Here is a 20,330-nt window from a genome sequence, read left to right as displayed (position 1 = left end):
ATACATGAGTAGTCCCCAGTTGGGCATAAAGACAGTTTATCAGGTATGGGGCAGTAAGAGAGGAGGTAAAACAGAGGCTAAGCTTCAAAAAGGGGAGTGCCAAGTTTGAGGTCTTGGTGGGTGTGCCTGCATTTCTAACACTAAAGGGAGGTAGAGATTAAGAGAGGGAGGCCAAGATGAGAGTCAGAGGAACCAACAAGTCACCTATTGATATTGATGTAACTGGGAATGAAATGAAGAGGGAGGAAATAGACGACTACTTAAAAGAAAGTAATGTTTGTTTTTCTCTTGTGAAAAATTCTTTGACTCTTTCCACAGTAAAAATTTAGATGCTCTCCTTAGATGTGGTCATTTTTTACTCTCAGATTTAAGCTAATGAATCATGTTCAAATTGCTTTAATATTGTATTTGGTAAGAAAATGTATGAAAATGTTTTCTTTGAGAATTGTTACAATGAATATGTAACTAAAAATCAAGAGAAATATACTACTGCTTATGTAGTACCTGCCCCCCCACTGCTTAAGGTGATTTTCAATAGTAAGTATTTTACCGGGGTTTCTTTTTTTTACTGTTATTTTTTACTGCTGCAAGTAGTAGCTGACTTTTTTTTAGAATGGACTAAGTAGAAATAGACAGAGAAAAGTTCTATTAGATATATTTCAGGTGAAGGAAAAGCATTGGACTGAATTATAAGATTATTTTTAATAAGAGTCAAAGACTAATATTGGTATAAAATTCAAACTTCATGGCTGGTTATTTTTTCTTTTTTAAGAAAATTTTTTTTATTTGAAAAGTGGCCAAAGTGCTTTTTATAAAATACTTATTAACATGCCTGGCAAAGAGAAATGTCTAGATTTTTTTTTCACCAAATGTTAAAATCTGGATAGTAGGTTGTAGGGTGATACCCCTCCCCCCATCAATTTTGTATTTGTTTGAATTGCTTGATTTTTAAAATAACGAGCATGCATCTTTTTTTTTCAATACTTATAGAGCAAAAAGTGCCTAACATAAGAAACATAAAGTAAATATTTATTGAATAAATGAATGAATAAAATAGATTTTGTAGGAAAATTAAGGTTACTATTTATTGCATTACTATTATATTAGGTGTAGTTATAATAATACTTTCATATATTGAACATACTGAAAAGTCATTTTGGCAGTAATTATAGTTTGTTGCCCGCCTCCCAAATGAAATATGTGGGTTCATGCCATTTTAGTCTACTAGAAATACCTGTAACTTCCTAAAACACTCTATCTTTCTCATATTGCTATTGTAGAAAGGAAATATTTGCTTCCAAATGATTTCTGTACCCGCTCTGTAATTATTTTCCTTCCTGCTCAGAATAGAAACTATTTCTGGCAGCAGGAGCTCTCAGCAGAGAAAGTTAGTCCTTACCACAGCAGACAGTGTTGTACAAAGAATTAATTAAAAATATAATCTATTTGCAACCAGCCAGGGTTGAAGGTGTTTAGTCAGTTTTCAGTATCTTCCTGTACTCCCTCTTATCCTTCTTTATAAGTGGTCTTTTTTTCTTTTAAGTCTACCAATTTGTTTCTTATATCTCTTCAGTTCTAGGTATAGATAGTGTTGTGGGCCTCTAAATTCACAAGTAATCTTATGAGTAATGGGATTTCTTTTCGAATGGCCATATTATTGTTATCTCTTCCAAAGGATAAAATACTTAAGCTGTAAATATAAAACTTGAACTCTAGAAGTTCTGAGTAAAAAGTCTTTTCATCACACAGTGTCTTTTCTTCTGCATTTCCCCCCCTCATCAATTCAAAGAGCCTTATTTGAAGAATTGTTTTTGTATTTTGTATTTTGTGCAGCTATGAATTACAAAAGAAAGTTTTAAAAAATTTTAGCAATGATGGAATCCAATTACATTTTTCATTGATCACTGAGTAGCACAAACTCAATTGTTATTCTCTAGATTTTCAACAAAGCATGTTATGAATGAAGATAGACTTGGATCATACATCAGATGAGCATAATGTCCTCGTTTTTCCAGTACAGTTCTGGTTTATATCTATTTTCCTGTCATAATTTTTAAATACACTTTTTATTTTAAATAAGTTTAAGATTTACAGAAAAGTTGCAAAGGTATTACAGAGAGTTTCTGTATACCCCTCACCCAGTTTCCCCTTTTGTTACCATCTTACATAACCATGGGACATTTGTTAAAACTAAGAAATCAATAGCAGTATATTACTATTAACTAAACTCCACACTTTAAAGATTTACCAGCTTTTCCATGAATGTCCTTTTTCTGTTCCATGATCCAATCCAAGATACCACATTGCATTTAGATGTCATATGTCCTTACTCTGTCCTGTAATAGTTTTTCAGTCTTTAATTATCTTTCATGACTTTAACAGTTTTTAGGAATATAAGTCAGCTATTTTGTGGAATGCCCCTCAGTTCGGATTTGCCTGATGTTTTTCTCAGATAGACTAATCTTACGGTAGTTTTAGGAATGATACCACAGAAATGAATTGCCCTACTCATCCCACAAGATTATGGGTACAGTCTAGCAGTATGACTTATCATTGTTGATGTTAACCTTGATCTGGCCAAGGTAGTGTTTTCCAGGTTTCTCCACTGTAGTTATTTCTACCCCCCATACTCTGTTCTTTGCAAGTCACTAAGTCCAGCCCACACTCATAAGTAGGAAGTAGGCTAAGCTCTTATAGGATATAAACATAAATTATTTGAAATTCTTCTCTAAGGAAGACCTGTCTTTTCTCCCCCATTTATTTATTTCTTCAATCATTTGTTTCTATCAGTATGGACTCATGTATATTTATTTTATACTTTGAGTTATAATTCATTACTACATTATTTTGTTGCTCAAATGGTTCCATCTTTGGCTGTTGGGAGCTCTTTGAAGTTGGTTCCTATGTCCTTTTGACATACCCCTATTCTTTATTTCTTTTTTTTCAACACTTCCTTACTCTCTGGTACTACAAGATGCTCTGGGCTCATCTTATATTTTCACTACCGTAGTCCTTGAATCAGCCATTTCTCCAAGGAGCCTTGGTTCCTTTTATTGAGTAGTGGCATTTAGAAACCAGTATCTGAGCAATGAATGTACTCATTGCTGCTTGAGTGTTACTGTTTCTAGGCCCTCTCAACAGATAGAGCAAGGAAATATATGTATGTATACATATGTACTCATGGATACACACATAATTATTTTTGTATCTTTCCATCTATATCTATATTAAGCTAAACATGAGTTGATACTGATGATGCTGATGCAAATTCTGTACCATTCTGTAGGATTCTTTCTAGCCTTCCCCCGTTTCTATAACTTCCCTTTCCAGCTGTGAATAACCTGACTTCTACCATCCATCATCCATTTACTTATTTATTCAACTGTAGTATACATGTAAAGCAGTTTCAAAAATGTTAACTCCTACCCCTGTGAGAAACAACTTACCAACTAGACAACAGTGTTTATGTACAGTTCCTTTTGCCTCTAGCCTTACTGTTTTCAGTCAAAACATGGTTTTCCAAAGTTAATTTAGGTCAGCTCTTTTTTTTCCTATACCCTCTTCAGTGAGATTATGTCATACATTTATAATACAGTTAAATTCTCATGACATGGTCTGTATTCTATCCCAGGATCCCCACTCTTGATTGAATTTTTAATGTACATATGTTAAAGTTCACTTTTTGTGTTGTAATGTATTTTGGGTTTTGCCAAATGCTCAGTGTCATGTATCCACCTCCCAGTACCGTATGGAATAGTTTCATTACCTATTCCCATGTATTTTCTTTGTAGTAAATCACTCTCCCCCAAACTGCAATAACCTAGCAGTTTTCTGTTCCTTGTGTTTTGCCTTTTTCAGAATGTCGTATGAAGGGAATCATATAATATGTATGTAACCTTTCATATCTGACTTTTTTTCACTTAGCAAAATGAACTTAAGATTCATCTTATTGTGTGAATCAGTAGCTTGTTCCTTTTTATCACTGAATAGTATTGCATTATATGGATGTCTTTTAGTTTGTTTATCCATTCCCCTGTTGAAAGACATCTTGGTTGCTTCCAGTTTTTAGTGATTATGAATAAAGCTGCTATGAAAAATTCACCTATAGGTTTTTGCACAAACATAAGTTTTCAGTTCACTTAGGTAATTACCTAGGAGCATGATTGCTAGGTTGTATGGTGTGTTTATGTCTAACTTTGTAAGAAACTGCCAAACTATCTTCTGAAGTGTCTGTGAACATTTTGCATTTTCATCAGCAATGAATGAGAGTTCCTATGCTCTGCATCCTCACCAATGTAATTTTTAATATTGCCCCCTTTCACTTTCAGTAGTGTTACCACTGAACTCAAGGGGTTCACCACTTGAGGTGTTCTATTCAAGAACGAAACATGGCTGTCATTAGGTAGTTGACAGCTATGTCTAATTCTTGAATAGAATACCCCCAAAAGCAAATCCCTTGAGTTGTGTAATGATAGTATCCTGGTTTGAATGATAATCTATGCTGTTTTAAGTAAACATTGACATATTCTATCTTCTCTTCTTATGTTTTGTGACTTAATTGGTGAGGAAATTGAGTCCAGGGTTTTTTGAGATGTAGGATTTTCCTCATTAGCATGACTTTAGATCATCTAATTTTTATTTTATTTTTTTCATCTAATTTTTAATGGTGAATTAAGGAATAAATAGATAAAAGGAATCAAGTAAAGTAATTCAATTGATTGAATCAGATTGACATCATGTAATTAGTGCCAATCTCTGTGAGCTTACTCATTTTTATACCATTCTTCTAGTTGTCTGTTCACTTTCTTTGGTAGCACCACAAGTAATTTTGTACATTTTTTACATTTAGTCTAGCTCTCGACTGTAATTTGGATGTTTCTTAATACTGCAAAAGATAGAGAAAATGAAATCATTGCAGCTTCTAATGCAATTCTCTGTCAGACTCACAGATGGTCAGTAGGGACAGAAAGCCATCTTTGTGAAACTCCGTACAACTCTGGGTACCTGTTACCTTTCACATATTTATGCTTTGGTGTTATTTTAATTTTCATATTTATTCTTTGGATTCCAGGGTTAGCTATTTCAGTTATACCTTTGGCATGCTGCATGTTAGCCTTGGGCAACTGCCTTTTTGCCTTATCTTGAAGCCAGACAGAGCAAATAATGCTTTTCTTTCTTTAAAAGTTTTCTTCCCTCTTATATCTGTAATGACTCTTCCTTATTCATACAAAAATAATGATGTCAGCAAAAATGAGAGTTAAAGGTTTGCTGAGAAAATTTTTGAGCAGCTCATTCATGTTATCTACCCAAGGTCTCTAGAGACAGTTTGTTTAAATGAAAACTGATAACATTTCTAGAAATCCAGACTGTTGCTTCACTTAGTCATGCAAGTGAGAACTCTCCTCACAGGTCAGAGGCCACAGGTGCATCTGCAGACCTGTCATCTCATCTTCAGGAACAGCCAACTAACCTTTCTGGTCTTTTTCACAGGTGGTGGGGAGAATGCAGTCTCCAGATGTCAGGGTCTAAGGAGGTCAAGTCAGACTCTTCTTGAGAATGTCTAGTCCACAATGGTCAGAATACCGAAACAGTGCAGTGGTTGGCAGAAAATTGACAAACCCATCAGATTTATTTTAGGAGATAGTAGCTTGTGGATTAAATTGTTCCACTAGTGATTTTCCTTTCCTTAGATCGAATTCAGATGTAAGATTCTTGTGCATCAACTACTAAGGAAGAAAGATAGCAGGGAGAACCCTAACTTGGACTTTCCTGATTTATTTTTAAAATTTTTATTGCCTTAGATCTTAGATCTTGAAGGTTTTCTTATTACCAAAAGTAATTGCTAGTTGATCTTCATGTCCTCTTTTGAACTCAGAAAAATCACTTTATGATAAAAGAACAAAGTTGATTAAGCCTTTGAAAGATATTTCTTCCTGGTTAAATGTGATTTGATTAGCTTTAATGTTAAAATATTATAATTGGCACTATGCCGTACCCTAATTTTGAGATCACCAGACGTTTTGGGCAAGTCAGTTAACTTCCATTGATCCTGGTTGGTTCTTATGTAAGATGAGGAAATATTGGACTAGCGAGCTCTGGGATACCTTCCAACTCTAAAGTCTGTGGTTTTATGATATGAATTCCCATATTGGATTTTACCCTAAAATGAATAATTACCAAATAATATCTGTAATTCAAATGTAAGCTTAGTCTAGTCCTGCTGTGAGCCTTAGTAGAACACAGAACAACGCTCACCATGTTGAAATGACATTTTAATATTGGAATCAACTTGTCAGTTTTTGTTTTGATTTTTTTGAAATCTATATCTCCAATATAACCATAACCTTTCTACGTGTATATAACATGTATGAAGTTACTTTTTAATATCGTAAGTCTGAATTTTTAAGTCTATCATTCCTCATTGTACAAATAAATATCCTTTGTAAATTGTTTTGATTCCTGTATATGGAGACCCAGAAAAGTGGATTACTGTGTTTAGTACCAAATCCTTTTCCCTATGAATACACATAATTATTAATTAAATAATTAATACAATCTTAATTTTTAAAAATGTATTTGAATTGATCTTTGAGGAAAAAAAATTATAGTTGTCTTTTCAAAGATGCTTTTTTAGAGGACAGGCTAGAGAATGAAGATGCTGGAGAGAGAGAGGTTAACTGTAACTTTATTTAATATGAAGTTCTAAGGTAGATAGATATTCTATTTACTTAACAGTTAATTTGTAAGTAATCTTTAAATCTTACATATGATTTTCTGTAGCTTTTTACTGTACATTTCAGAGAATAATATCCCTTGTTCCACTAGGCAATCCTGTTATGTATTTTGGGCTGTGTATTTTTGCTGATGTACAGTTGTGCTTTTTAAGGGTTGAGTTGGCAGCACCTGGAAACTTACAAATTTAATGAAAGTTCCAGGTCACATAAAATTGCTACTAGGTAACTACACCTAAAGGAGCATTATACCTCTGCATCCCTCCGCGCTTGGCCTAGTGTGGTTATTTGTTTCCTGGAATGGACACAGAGAAAGCCATTGAATGGCACAGTGAGATAAATGGACTTTTCTCTTTTTGGATCTTTACCATCTGAAATCTCTAGTTTCCTTAATCGTCTTCTTTTTACATCCCACCAGGAATCAAATGTTTCACATCTGAAGAGTTGTATGAAAATTCCTTCTTTGACCCCTCTGTTCTGTAAAGATTCTCAAATGCCAGCATTCCTTTTAGTTAAGCTTTCATTCAGGTTTTTCTCTTTTTTTTCCTTTCATGATTTAGTGGTGAATTGCTTATCATTTTCTTTCTTTTTATTTTTTAAAGACATTTCAGTTGGCAAGCTTGAGCTATCAGTTTTCTTGGTTTCGCTGTACTTTGGAGAGTCCTTGTTCGTTATTTATATATCTTCCTTATAGAAATATTATTCGAATCATTTGCCCATTTTTAACTTGTTACTTGTCTTTTTATTGTTGAACTTTAAGAGTTTGTTAATAATCTAGATACAAATCTCTTATCAGCTATATGATTTTCAAATATTATCTCTCATTCTGTAGATTGTTTTTTCACTTTCTTATGTTGTCCTTTGAAGCACAAAAGTTTTTAATTTTGATGACATCTAATTTATCTTTTTTTTTTTTTTTTGCTCATGTCATATCTAAGAAACTGTTGCTTAATCCAAGGTTATGAAGATTTACTCCTATGTTTTCTTCTAAGAGTTTATGATTTTAGTTTTTAAATTTAGGTCTGTGATCTATTTTGAATTAATTTTTGTATATGGTTTGAGTAAGGGTCCTGCTTCATTCTTTTGTATGCAGCTACCCAGTTGTTCCTGGACCATTGATGGATAATATGCTTTCCCCACTGAATGAACTTGGCATTCTTGTCATAAATCAATTGACCATATATGTAAGGCTTTATTTCTGGACTCTCAAATTTATTTCATTGATCTATGTGTCTGTGTTTATGTCATTACCACACTGTCTTTATTATTGTAGCTTTTTTGGTAAGTTTTGAAATCCCACAGGTGATTTTTTGCTTCTTATTTACTATTTCTCATTGTTTTGGTCACCAAATTTCAATTCTCACTTTTTAATATTTTTCAGACTGATCTATCTGTGTCCTCGCTAACAATTTATTGGTTTAGGATATTAATCGTTTGTTGTTCATGTTGTTGCCCAGTTTCCGCACCAGCCCCCCACCACCAAAAGCTTCTGAACTAGTTCTTGACATTAATTCATTCATTTTGTTTGTTTACCTGCTGCACCTGGCATTATATAGGTATTAGGGATATAATAATGAATAAGTCAGATATGATCTGTAGTCTTGTGGACTTTACATTCTAATTGGGGAAACAGTAAATAAGAAGATCAGTTTGGAGAAAAATAGATATTTTAACAATTTCAAGTCTTCTAATTAAAGAACACAGTATCTCTATTTACTTAAGTCTTCACTGGTTTCTTTCATCAGTACTTTTGTATATTTCAACTTACTAATTTCGAACATACTTTGTTAGATTTATAAATAAGTATTTCATGGGTTTTGGTGCTATTTTAAATGTTATTGTATTTAAAATTTTAGATTCTAATTGTCCATTGCTAGCATATAGAAATATAATTGATTTTTGTGTTTTACTTTGTATCATGTCACCTTGCTAAGTTTATTTGTTAGTTGTAGTAGTTTTTTAATAGATTAGTGGTGATTTCTACACAGATAACTATGTCTTTTGCAAATAGAGACATTTATAGTTTTTCATTTTCAGCCTGTATTGCTTATTTCTTTTTCTTGCCTTATTGTGCTAGAATATCCTGTATGATGCTGAATAGTGGTGCTGAGAGTGGACGTTTGTACTTTGTTCCAAATTTTAGGAGAAATTTTCATTTTTTCACTATTAAATATGATGTTGGTTGTAAGGTTTTTGTACATACCCTTTATTTTGTAGAGGAAGGTCCCTTCTTCCTTTTTATATATTATTGGATTTGATTTGTTAATATTTTTTGAGGATTTTTGCTTCTAAAATCACGAAGGATATTGTTTTATAATTTTCTTATAATGTCTTTGGTTTTAATATCAGGATTCTCTTGGTCAGGTTTTAGTATCAGGGTAATACTGGCCTCATAAAATAAGTTGGGAAGTGTTCCCTCCTCTTCTGTTTTCTAAAAGAGCTCATGTGAATTCTTCCTTAAACGTTTAGTAGAATTTACCAGTGAAAATATTTGGGCCTGGACTTTTCCAGTTTTTTATTTCTTGTGCATGAGTTTTCATAGTTCGTACTTTTAAAAGAATTTGTACATTTAATCTAATTTGTTGAATTTATGGGTATCACATTCTTTGTAACATTCCCTTCTCTGAAGTATGTGAGGTCTACAGTGAGGTCTCCTCTTTCATTGCTGATATTTGTAATTTGTGAATTCTCTATTTCTTAGTTATTTTGGCTAGAAGTTTATCAGTTTTATTTATCTTTTCTAGGAATTTGTTTCTATTTCATTGATTTTCTCTATTGTTTTTCGGTTATATATTTAATTGATTTATGCTTTTATCATTATTATTTCCTTCCTTTTGCTTGTTGTTTTGGGTTTATTTTGCTCTTCATCTTCTAATTTCTTAAGATGAAAGATAAGAGCTTGATTTGAGCCTTTCTTTTCTAATAAGTATTTAGTACTATAAATTTCTCACTGCGTTCTTGAATTTTTGATGTTATATTTTTATATTCATTCAGTTCAAAATATTTTCTAATTTCCTTTGTGATAGCTTCTGTGTCCCAAAATTATGTGGAAATTTATCTTTACTATTCAAATATTCAGGGATATTCCAGTTATCTTTTTATTACTGACCTCTAGTTTAATTATCTTATAGTTCTCTTATAATCAGAAAACATTCTTAGTATGGTTTCATTTCTTTTACATTAACAGAATTTTTTCTTGTGGCCCAGAATGTGGCCTGTCTTGGTGAATGTGTCATGTGCTCTTGAAAATAATGTGTGATCTGTTGTCAGTTGGAGTGTCTATGAATGTCTCTTAGGTTGAGTTGGTTGATGGTGTCGTTCAAGTCTTACTGATTTTCTGTCTGCTTCTTCTGTTGAAATTCTTAACTATAATTTTGGATTTGATATTTCTCCTTTCTAGTCTATCATTCTTGCCTCATATATATGAAACAACTTAAGTTTTAAGGTACATTTAGGATTATTATATCTTCTTGATTGACTCTTTTATTATTTAAAACAGGGGTCCTCAACCCCCAGGCTGCAGACTGGTACAGGTTCACAGCCTGTTAGGAACTGGGCTGTACAGCAGGAGGTGAGCAGCGGTCCAGAGAGCGAAGCTCATCTGTATTTGCACCTGCTCCCTAGCACTAGCATCACTGCCTCAGCTCTACTTCAGAGCATCAGGCATTAGATTTTCATAGGAGCACCAGTTCCTCATGCCAAAAAGGTTGGAGACTGCTGATTTAAAGGACATTTTAAAACCCCCCTTTTTACCTGTATTAATCCATGTTTGAAGTCTACTTTGTCTGATATATATATATAGCCACTCTACCTTTCTTTTGATTAGTCTTTATATATGTTCCATTGTTTAATTTTAACCTATCTATCTATTTAAAGATGCTTTCTTATAGACAATAATTAGTTGGGTCCTACTTTTATATTCACTCTGACAACCTTGGTCTTTTAGTTGGTATTGTTAGATCATTTTCACTTAATTGAATTATTGATATAGTTAATTCACCTGTTGTCTTACTAGTAGTTTTCTATTTAATTAACCATAGTCTACCTTTAAATAATTTTATACTGCTTTGCATATAGTGTAAGAGCCATATAACTATATATTCCCAATTCTTTGGTCCATCATTTGTAGCACTCTTGTTATACATTTTACTTTATGTATGTTATAAACATACAACATATTGTTACTAACTTTTTTGTTTTATACTTGTTTATCTCTTAGAACAATTATAAATTTAAAAAATGAATTTTATATTTACCTTTATGTTTATTATTTCCAGCAGTTAGAATTGGAGGTAGCCATAGAAACTCATTTTTTAGCTAGATAGATACATATAGATATATAAATAAATGTAAGTACACATATATAGATTTGTTTGTATATACACACATATCCCAATCTATTTCCTACCTCTTTTTGCAGAGAAGACTTAGAAATAGTGACATCCCAGAAGTAATGAGTACATTTCATGCCATATTTTGGTTTCTAAACACCTTCTCTACTACAAAGAACCAGGGTACCCTGCAAAAGACCAAATGACTCTGGAACACATTTTTGTAACTGAAAGTAGGAAGTACTTAAAAAATTATGAGGACATGCTCAAAGGACACAGGAGCCAGATTGAATGAACTCACATAGACCAAATCTCAAACAATGTGAGCATCAAAGGAGTGAAAATAGTGAATTATAATTCACTGAACCAAATAAGAATGCATGAATTCATACAAATAAAAGCAGATAGACAAGAGAGAAGGGAAATTTATTTGAGAAAATGTAATGCCAACTATGAAAGTAGAAAAAATAATAGAGATTTAAAAAAATCACTCTTTGCCCTCTATCATAGTAATAATTGTTTTAGGCAAGAATCATCAGTGGGCAAGTTTGAATGGTAATAGAATATTTTGATAGTTTCAATGTATCTACCCATACATTCTTATTGACTACAAAGGGAAAAATAACTGGAGAAAACTAGCAGACACCACTTTAACAAAGTTGCAAAGCCAACCTCACCAGTACTGAGATAAGTGAAGTCATGTGCCTCCTGGTGTGGTGTTCTGAGAGGAACGCAACATCATTGCTATTGTGCTATTCCTGCCCACAATGCATAACCTGAAATCTAATTATAAGGGGAATTAAGGAAAGCTCAAATGGGGAAGGGGCTTTGTAAAAACTAACCTGCCAATACTCTTTAAAATTTTTACTGGCAAAAGAAAAAAACACTGAAGTACAGTTCCACATTAAAGGAGACTAAAAAGACAAGACAACTGGCTGCAGTGTGTAATCTGGGATTTTCTTTTGCTATGAGAGACATTATTGGGACAATTGGCAAAGCTAAATGAGGTCTGCTGATTAGATAATAATATTACATTACTGTTAATTTCCTGATGTTTATATTAGTACTATAGTTATGTAAGAGACTGTCCTTGTTTTTAGGAAATACACAGTGAAATATTTAGGGGTAAAAGGGCATCATGTCAGCAAAAATGAGTATGTTATATAGAGAAAATTGGTAAGCTGTTAACATTTGGGGAATCTGGGTGAAGAGTATATGGAGATTCTTTGTACTAGTCCTACAACTTTCCTGTATGCCTAAAATTATGTCAAAATACATGTTTAAATTATTCAACAAAAGAGGAATTTTACTGTAAGACACTAGAAAAATTATTTATATCTGTCCTTCCTGGGGGACTTTATAAATCTCTCTTTCCCTTCTTAGTCTTGTTGGCGAAGAATAAAAAGCTGCTCCCTGGGTCACCGTCTGACAAGAGCACAAGGCTGTTAAAACAGCCTATTCTGTTTCTGATCTAGGCCACTTTTTTCTCTTTGGGCATTTAGTGCTCCTTTTGTTCTCAGGGATGTTGTGGCTTTAATGTCTTCCTCGGTGCATGTGTTAGAATGATATAACTTCAGTAAAGTTGTTTTTCTAACTGGAAGTTGAGTGTCTCAGAAGACAGAGACATATGGTTGCCATGGTTGTAGCTTGGATACCTGAATTCCAAGGCTTAACTTCAGTCTCCTGGGTTGCTGAGATGAGCTTATACCAGCCACCACACTTGGCTTCCTGATGCTTTTAATGTCTATTGGATAGTGCTGGGCATGCAAATTCCTAGAACAAAAATGGAATCCAAGGTGGAATAGGATCCCTCCATTTCCCACAGTTCCCCGTTGGCAAGGATGTCTAAGTGCCCACTGGTCGTCTTTATTAGGATATTGGCCAGGTATCTAAAATTGAATTCCTGATATTGAACCCATTTTTCCTGAATTCCCATTGGTCTCATTATCCATTTGGTTGCTCAAACTACAAATATAGGAGGTAGCCCGGATTCTTCTTTCTGATTCTCTAGTTCCTATCCATTGAAACTCCTTAAATTTCTGATCTCTACCTGCCTTTCAGTCACTACGATTACTATTACTGCCATAATTCAGATCTTCATCTTTGGCCTGTGCTTGTTTGTTTGTTTTCTTCCAGAAAATACCTGTCTGATCTTTCTGTTGTCAGGCGTCCTCACTCGCACCCCAACCTGAATTCATTATCTACACAGTCTCTTGAAATGATCTATTAAAATAGCAAGATTCAAGCTCCTGAGCTTGTATTACAAAGTGCTTATAATCTAGCAACTGCTTGCCTCTCCATCTCTTCTTGTTCCTCATCACTTTATATCACCTTTGCCCTGCAACAACAACAGATTTCTTAGAGTTCCGGGATATACCAAGTTGTCGCTCTCTCTTTCCTTGGTTAGCTGAGGAACTTGCTGATCTATGGAATCCCTATTGCTACAAATACTCAAGGGTACCAGATAGTATACAACGGACAACAACACAGGTTAAATACATAGCTTAGCTCACAAGAAAAATAGGAAATCTCAAGATGCCAGAAAGGAAAATGTACCTCAAAGTCACAGCAATAAACATATTATAAATCAGTTTTATGGCCTTTGGGGAAGGGGGTATGATTATATTGGATCCTCTTGGGTAGAGACACTTGAGTTTTAATGTGCATTCAGGAACAGACAATGAACCCTTGGACTTTTAGGATATGGAAAGTTGCATACCCCTGCATAAAACCAAAATCTTTGAAGTGCTACACATACAGAGAAAGAGGATCTAGGGAAACTTCCTGCTGGCTCAGAAAGACTGTAAGAAATGGTGTATTCTTGAAGAAAATAAGGTCACAGATTTAGAATTTAAAAAGTAAGACTTTCTATTATAAGGACTGTTACTAGAAGAAAGACAGAGCTTTGCCGGCCAGAAGCTGAGGAGCACCATACTCTGGTTCCTTCATATATCAAAATAATAGGCCATTTGTTATACACAAATACAACTGAAGACACCCCTACAGCCTAAGAATTTCCTTGTGGTCAGCAGGGGAGGGATGAACCTGTGATGCTCAGGGAGAGGACTTGAGACTTCGCCACATACATGTGGAAAGGGGTAGCTAAAGTTTATTCTAAGTTAGCAGTTTCAAAAAGGTAATTTAGCAAAGGGGCTGATAATATACATTTGAAAGAGATTATATTGTTTGTCCAGTAAAACCTTCCATTATGTATTGGCGTGCAGCACTGTTTTATTACAGTGAGATATTTCTTTAACAGTATTTGCTTGGGACTCAGGGTGAAAAAAATTCTCCTATGAAAAAGTGAGATTCTATTCTATTTTATTGTATCATAACAAACCACTCTAAAACTTTGTGACTTACAACAGTCATTTATTTTACTCACAAAGTTTCAAATTTGACAGGGCTCAACAGAGACTGCTCATCTCCATGTGGCACTGGTATGGCTCAACTAAAGCAGGAGGATTCACTTTTAAGATGGTTCACTCACATGGCTGGCATGTTGCTGCTGGTTGTCAGCCAGGAGCTTGACCAGGGCCTCACCTCCTCTCCACACTGGCCTCTCTATGGGCTGATTAGACATCCCAACAGCATTTGGCTTAGTTTCAAGAACGAGCATCCTAAAGGAACAAGGAGGATGGGTATAACATTTTTGTAACTTAGCCTTTGGAGTCACAGTGTCAATTCTACTGTATTATTTCCAGAATCCATATAAGATTGCCGTATAAGATTACCACAAAGAAAATAATACCTAGTGATGAACTCGCAAACAAAAGTTATAAATTTGTGCATATTACCCGCCATAAGTAAAAGAAAACAAGAGAATTAGCACCTCAGGAACCTGAGATATAAGAAAATATGAAAGGGGATATAAAATAAGTGTTTAAAATTATTAAAGATTAAATGATTGAAGAGAAAATAAGGAAGATAAATCAAAAAATAAAGAAAAAATGCTATGAGAAAGGCTCAAGTTCAGCATCATCTCTGGGAGGTGTTTCCTGTACTCTGTGATAACCTGTGCGAACCGCTGTGGTGGCACTTAACACACTTTGTTAACATTTTATGCCTAGGGCCCCCTCCCCCTCAGCCCCTAACCAGTCTAGGTCCTTGGTTTGGATTTTGCACTTGTCGCACTGTAAGCAAGTTATTCAAGTCTTCTAGACATCAGGCTTCTTATCTCTAAGTCAAAAAAATGTCTCTCTGTCACGGTTGTTATGAAAATTGCATGAGATAATGTATATTCCTAGCATTTGCTTGCATCAGAATAGGAACTCAACAGATATTAGGTCCTTTCCCTTCTTGTTAGACTCTGACAAATTGTTTAATTTGTAAATAGTTCCTTAAGGAACTGGATCTAAAGTATCATAAACCCTGAGATGCTTTAAGACCCAGCTGAGGTTTTTTGGTCCTGGAGTCATCTGTCTTTCTTCATTCTTACTAATTCTTACTAATGGATAGTTACCATTCTTATTTTCCACAGGAGGATTTTCACTCTGAAATAACCTAAATCAACATGCCAGGGAGCATTTAACATTTACTTTGAGAAAAGAACTAGAATAATTATTTAGTAGATTATAAAGGAAACTGTCAGTTAAAATAAATGAAAATATAGGAAAATGTAACCTGTCGATAATATCTTTGCCACTTCAGACTGTCTTTGAATCTTGCTATATTTAGTTTAATCTTAGACTTTTTCTTCACCTTAATGTGGGAGTTAGAAAGAAAATCTAGAATATTCTATTTCCTTTTCCATTATACTTGAATTTTGGGTACCTCAATCCTTTGGTAAAAAGAAGTTGGTCCATTTATTCCAAGTTGAATAATAGTGGTAACTTATAAATAGACCTTTCTTAATGATGTTTTACAAAGAAATCTCATATGCTTTTCTTTGGCTTCTGGTAGTTGACATTTTCTTAAAGAACTTATTACATCTATATTTAAAGAGGTAAAAAGGAGGATTGTAAACTGGAAACCGGAGGCTCAGAGGTGTCCAGATTTTTTTAGCATCATAAAGAACTATCTTGCCTTTTGCCTCTTGAGAGGATGTGATAAAATACATTATTTTAGAGTTGTTATCTGTAGGAATTGATGTTTGTTAAATGGGAAAGAACAGAAATGATACTTGAATACCCAGCATTGTAACTGGAGAGGGAGAAATTGAAATTTCATTCTTTGATATGCACTTCTTTATCTTTGAAATACACTCTAGTTATGCTTAGATGGTAGGCCTAAAATTAACATCGTAAATCACACATCGTCTGTCTTTGGAGATTCTCTAATTTTGCAGATGTTATTAAATATAAAGTTCCCAATGGAAACTACAGATCAACACCTTTGTTTTGCTGATGAAATTCTAAGTGGTAGTGTATTCAGATCTTTGTATGGTCTTGTTTTCTTGAAGTTGAGATCACTTTTGAAGGTGATCTCTTGTAAAAGATCCAATGAAGAGGAGTTGCTGATGCTTTTACTGAAACACATCCCACTAACTTCTGGTGAATATTCCCTTACTTACTCCAGACCTTGTCAGTAATTTGTACTAAAAATATTTGGACCTCAGGATGATGGTTCTGTAAAGTTTTAGCGAACCTGCCACAACTCCAGCATCGTTCAGAGCGAACTGTAACCACAGCACATGAGGTGATGACCTCAAAGGTCTCTCTTGCTCCTTCATTACTCCACCTCTTTAGTGGCTCCACAACTTGGAAGTTCAAAGTTGTGCTTTATTTTTCACAGTTGAGAAAACTATTTCTCATTGTTAAAGGTCTTTTGAGATTCTCTCTGTACTTTAAAATTGCTTATTAGTAACACTAAGTTCTTTAAATCACTTAAGAGGAATAAATTTTAAGTAATATGTTTTCTAGAATTATGTGTGCTCTTTTCTAATGGTTCCTTTTCCTTAGCCTAAAAATATCTACAAAAGTAATTGTCAGCTTTATCATGGGTCAAACAAAGAAACGCATAATACATATTTATTTCAGCACTAAATAAGATAAATTTCCCTATAATTCCATCATGAAAATATAAGACATTTTTTTCTGAGCAGCCTTCCAATATTTTTCTTTTCCAAATTTATTCATATTCATACATGTTTCATATAGGTGTGGCCACAGTGTGTATGTGGTTCTGTCCTACTTTTCATTTAGGCTAAATGTATACATTTTTCATATCACGGTATCATATTTTTTTTAATGACTGTCTAACATTCTCTTTAACAGAATGTTAAACAGTCATTAAATGTATACATTTAATGACATTCCTAAATGTATACATTTTTCATAACACGGTATCATATTTTTTTTAATGACCGTCTAACATTCTGTCTAGTTCAATCTAACCATTTCCTTTTTATTCGACCTTTTATTTCCAGATTTTCAATTATAAATAATCTTATAGATAGTAGTCCTGTTGCCATGCAGTTGTGTTGTGTGTGTATATGTACTCTAAATTTATCTGATGTGAAAACAAGAAATAAAGAAACACTCTCCAACACATTGTGGTATATTAATAAAGTACAGTACCATAAAATTTGCCTGATTTTCTTAAAGAGAAAGTTGAACCTGAACAGCAAATTGAATGCCTGAAGAACATGTAAAAGCTGAATCTGAAAGATATTTGATTAATTATTTTAATGTCATAAGAAGTATATATTCTTTTTATCTCAAAGAATACCATTCCCTTGGTAGAATATGTTTATTCCTGTGTAAGAGAGGTCTCTGAATGTATTGGCAATGATTTACTCTGTGGCACTCTCCATTTAATGAAGTGGAAAGAACACCAATGGAGCCTGAGTTCTTGGTTAAGTCAGTTTAACTCTCTGGTTCTCAGATTCAGTGAAGACTTAGGGGAGGTTATTTCCAGACTATTTCTTAAAATCTTCACAAAACCCTATGAGTAGACTTTCTCCTGATTTTACTAATAAAGATATTGAAGCGCGTAGAAGTTAGGTGATTTGTGCTGAACCATCCACGTAGTAAGTGGTCAAGCTGATGTCAAACCCAGATTGCATGATTTAAAATCCAGTGTCCTATTTGTATTCCACCACTGCCTTTGGTATCTGAGACATAAAATGGATTAGATATTTTCTAAGCCGAAGTACTTTCCTGTTTTAACATTCTGTTGTGTTTCTGGAAGAGCAATCTCATAAAAATAAAGATAAGCACTAGACACTGAAAAGGAAATTTTGTTCAAGCAACAAGTAAATTGTTAAGAACAAATGGTAAAGGAAGCCATACAAAACCATACAAAAGATATAGTGAAAGTTTCTAAACTTATTAAAGAGGATGTGTAGGTGTACAGGTGTAAAGAGGAATAAAACATAATTTTTCCCTTCAGTTTGGTTTATAATCTAATGGAACTGACAGACTTAGCCATATGACACAAATAGGCTGACAGATGTTGAATTGAGAGAGGAAAATTTTTGGATTGAAATGAGTTTAGAACTACTGGGCTACCAGGTTCTGTCTTGAAAACAGAGTGCTGAGAGTACAGGCCATTTCTGACTGATAATTTATTTAGATCTTTTTAAATTTCTCTCACTTCTTTTTTGTTTATTCCTGCATATTCTTTTTGATGGTATTATGAGTGTAATTGTTTTATAAATTTTATTTTTATCTTATTTTTTTTTTTGCTAGTACATAGAAATACAATTGATTTTGTGTGTTAATTCTATATCCTTGAAACCTTGCTAAACTCATATTCTAGTATTTTTATTACAGACGCCTTAGGATTTTCTATGTACATTATCATCTTCAAGTAAAAACAATTTTCTTCTTCCCTTCCAATTTTGAATGCCTTTAATTTTTTATTGCACCAGCTGGAAACTTCAGTACAATGTTGAATAGAAATAGCAAGAACTGTCATTCTTACCCTTTTTCCTAGTCTTAGGAAGAATTCAATTTTTAATCATTTTATGATGTTAGCTGTAGGCTTTTCATAGATGTCTTTTATTATGTTGAGTATATTCTCTTTGTTTCTTATAGTGAGAGCTTTATATATGGGTGTTGGAATTTTATCATAAATGCTTTTTCTGTATCTGTTGAATTGATCATGTGTTGTTTGTCTTTATTCTACTAATGTGTTATATTACATTACTCAGTTTTTGAATGTTAAACTAACTTTGTGTGCTTGGGATGAATCACACTTGGTAATCATCTATGAGCCTTTTTATATATTGTTACATTTATTTATTAATATTTTGTTGAGGATTTTGTATTTGTATTCATGAAGGATACTGATCTGTAGCTTTCTTGTGATGTCTTTGTCTGGCTTTGTTGTTAGGGTAGTACTAGCCCCATAGAATGAGTTAGGAATTTTCTCTTTGTTTTCTGAGAGACTTTGTGTAGGATTGGTATTTCTTTTTTAAATATTTGATAGATTTTGCCAACAAAGCCACCTGGGCCTGAGATTTTCTTTGTGAGAAGGTTTTTAATTAATATTTCAATTTGTTTACTTGTTATAGGTCTATTCAAATTTTCTATTTCTTCTCGAGTCAATTGTGGAAATTTGTTTCTAAGAATTTGTCCATTAATTCTAAGTTGTCTAATTTATTGGTATAAAGTTATTCATAATATTTTCTTATAGCCTTTTTAATTCTTGTAGGGTCAGTGGTGAGGTCTCTTCTTTTGTTTCTGAATTAGGTAATTTGTGTATTCTCTCCTATTCTCTTAATTAGTCTAGCTAATCAAGGGTGTGTCAATTTTATTGATCTTTTCAAATAGCCACTTTGTGGTTTCATTGATTCTTTTCTCTATTTTTTTTCTGTTTTCTATTTCATTGATATTTAGTTTAAACTTTATTATTTACTCCTTTTCTGCCTATTTGGGGTTTAGTTTGCTCTTCTTGTCTAGTTTCTTAAGGTAGAAGCTTAGATAACTGATTTGAGACTTTTCTGATTGCAAGCTAGAAATTTCTCTCTAAGCTCTTCTTTAGTTGCAGCCTATAAATTTTGATATACTGTGTTTTCATTTTCAAAATTTTTTTTAAATTTCTTTATGATTTCCTCTTTGACTCTTAGGTTGATTTCTAAATATATGAGTTTTTCCAGATATCTTTATACTTAAAATCTTTAACTTAATTCTGTTGTTGTCAGAGAACGTACTTTTAATGATTTAGTCTGCTTAAGTTTTTGAGACTTGTTTTGTGGTCTAACATATGGAGAATGTTCCCCGTGTACTTAAAATGAATGTGTATTCTGCATTCATTGTGTGGAGTACCCTGTAAATGTCAATTACATCATGTTAATTGTTAAACTCTATATATCCTTATTGAT

The 20,330-nt window shown here is 33.4% G+C and overlaps 1 protein-coding gene across 2 annotated transcripts in view; it reads left to right on the top strand.

Annotated features, from left to right (window-relative positions):
• PDSS2 (decaprenyl diphosphate synthase subunit 2) overlaps positions 1–20,330 on the top strand; it is a 204,461-nt gene that overhangs the window by 36,619 nt on the left and 147,512 nt on the right. The gene's annotated exons all lie outside the window — the stretch shown is intronic.

The sequence above is a fragment of the Pteropus medius genome, unplaced genomic scaffold, assembly GCF_902729225.1.
Source record: "Pteropus medius unplaced genomic scaffold, Ma_sr-lr_union100, whole genome shotgun sequence".
In the NCBI taxonomy this organism is placed as follows: Eukaryota; Metazoa; Chordata; class Mammalia; order Chiroptera; family Pteropodidae; genus Pteropus; species Pteropus medius.
This window is presented reverse-complemented; position numbering and strand designations above follow the sequence as displayed.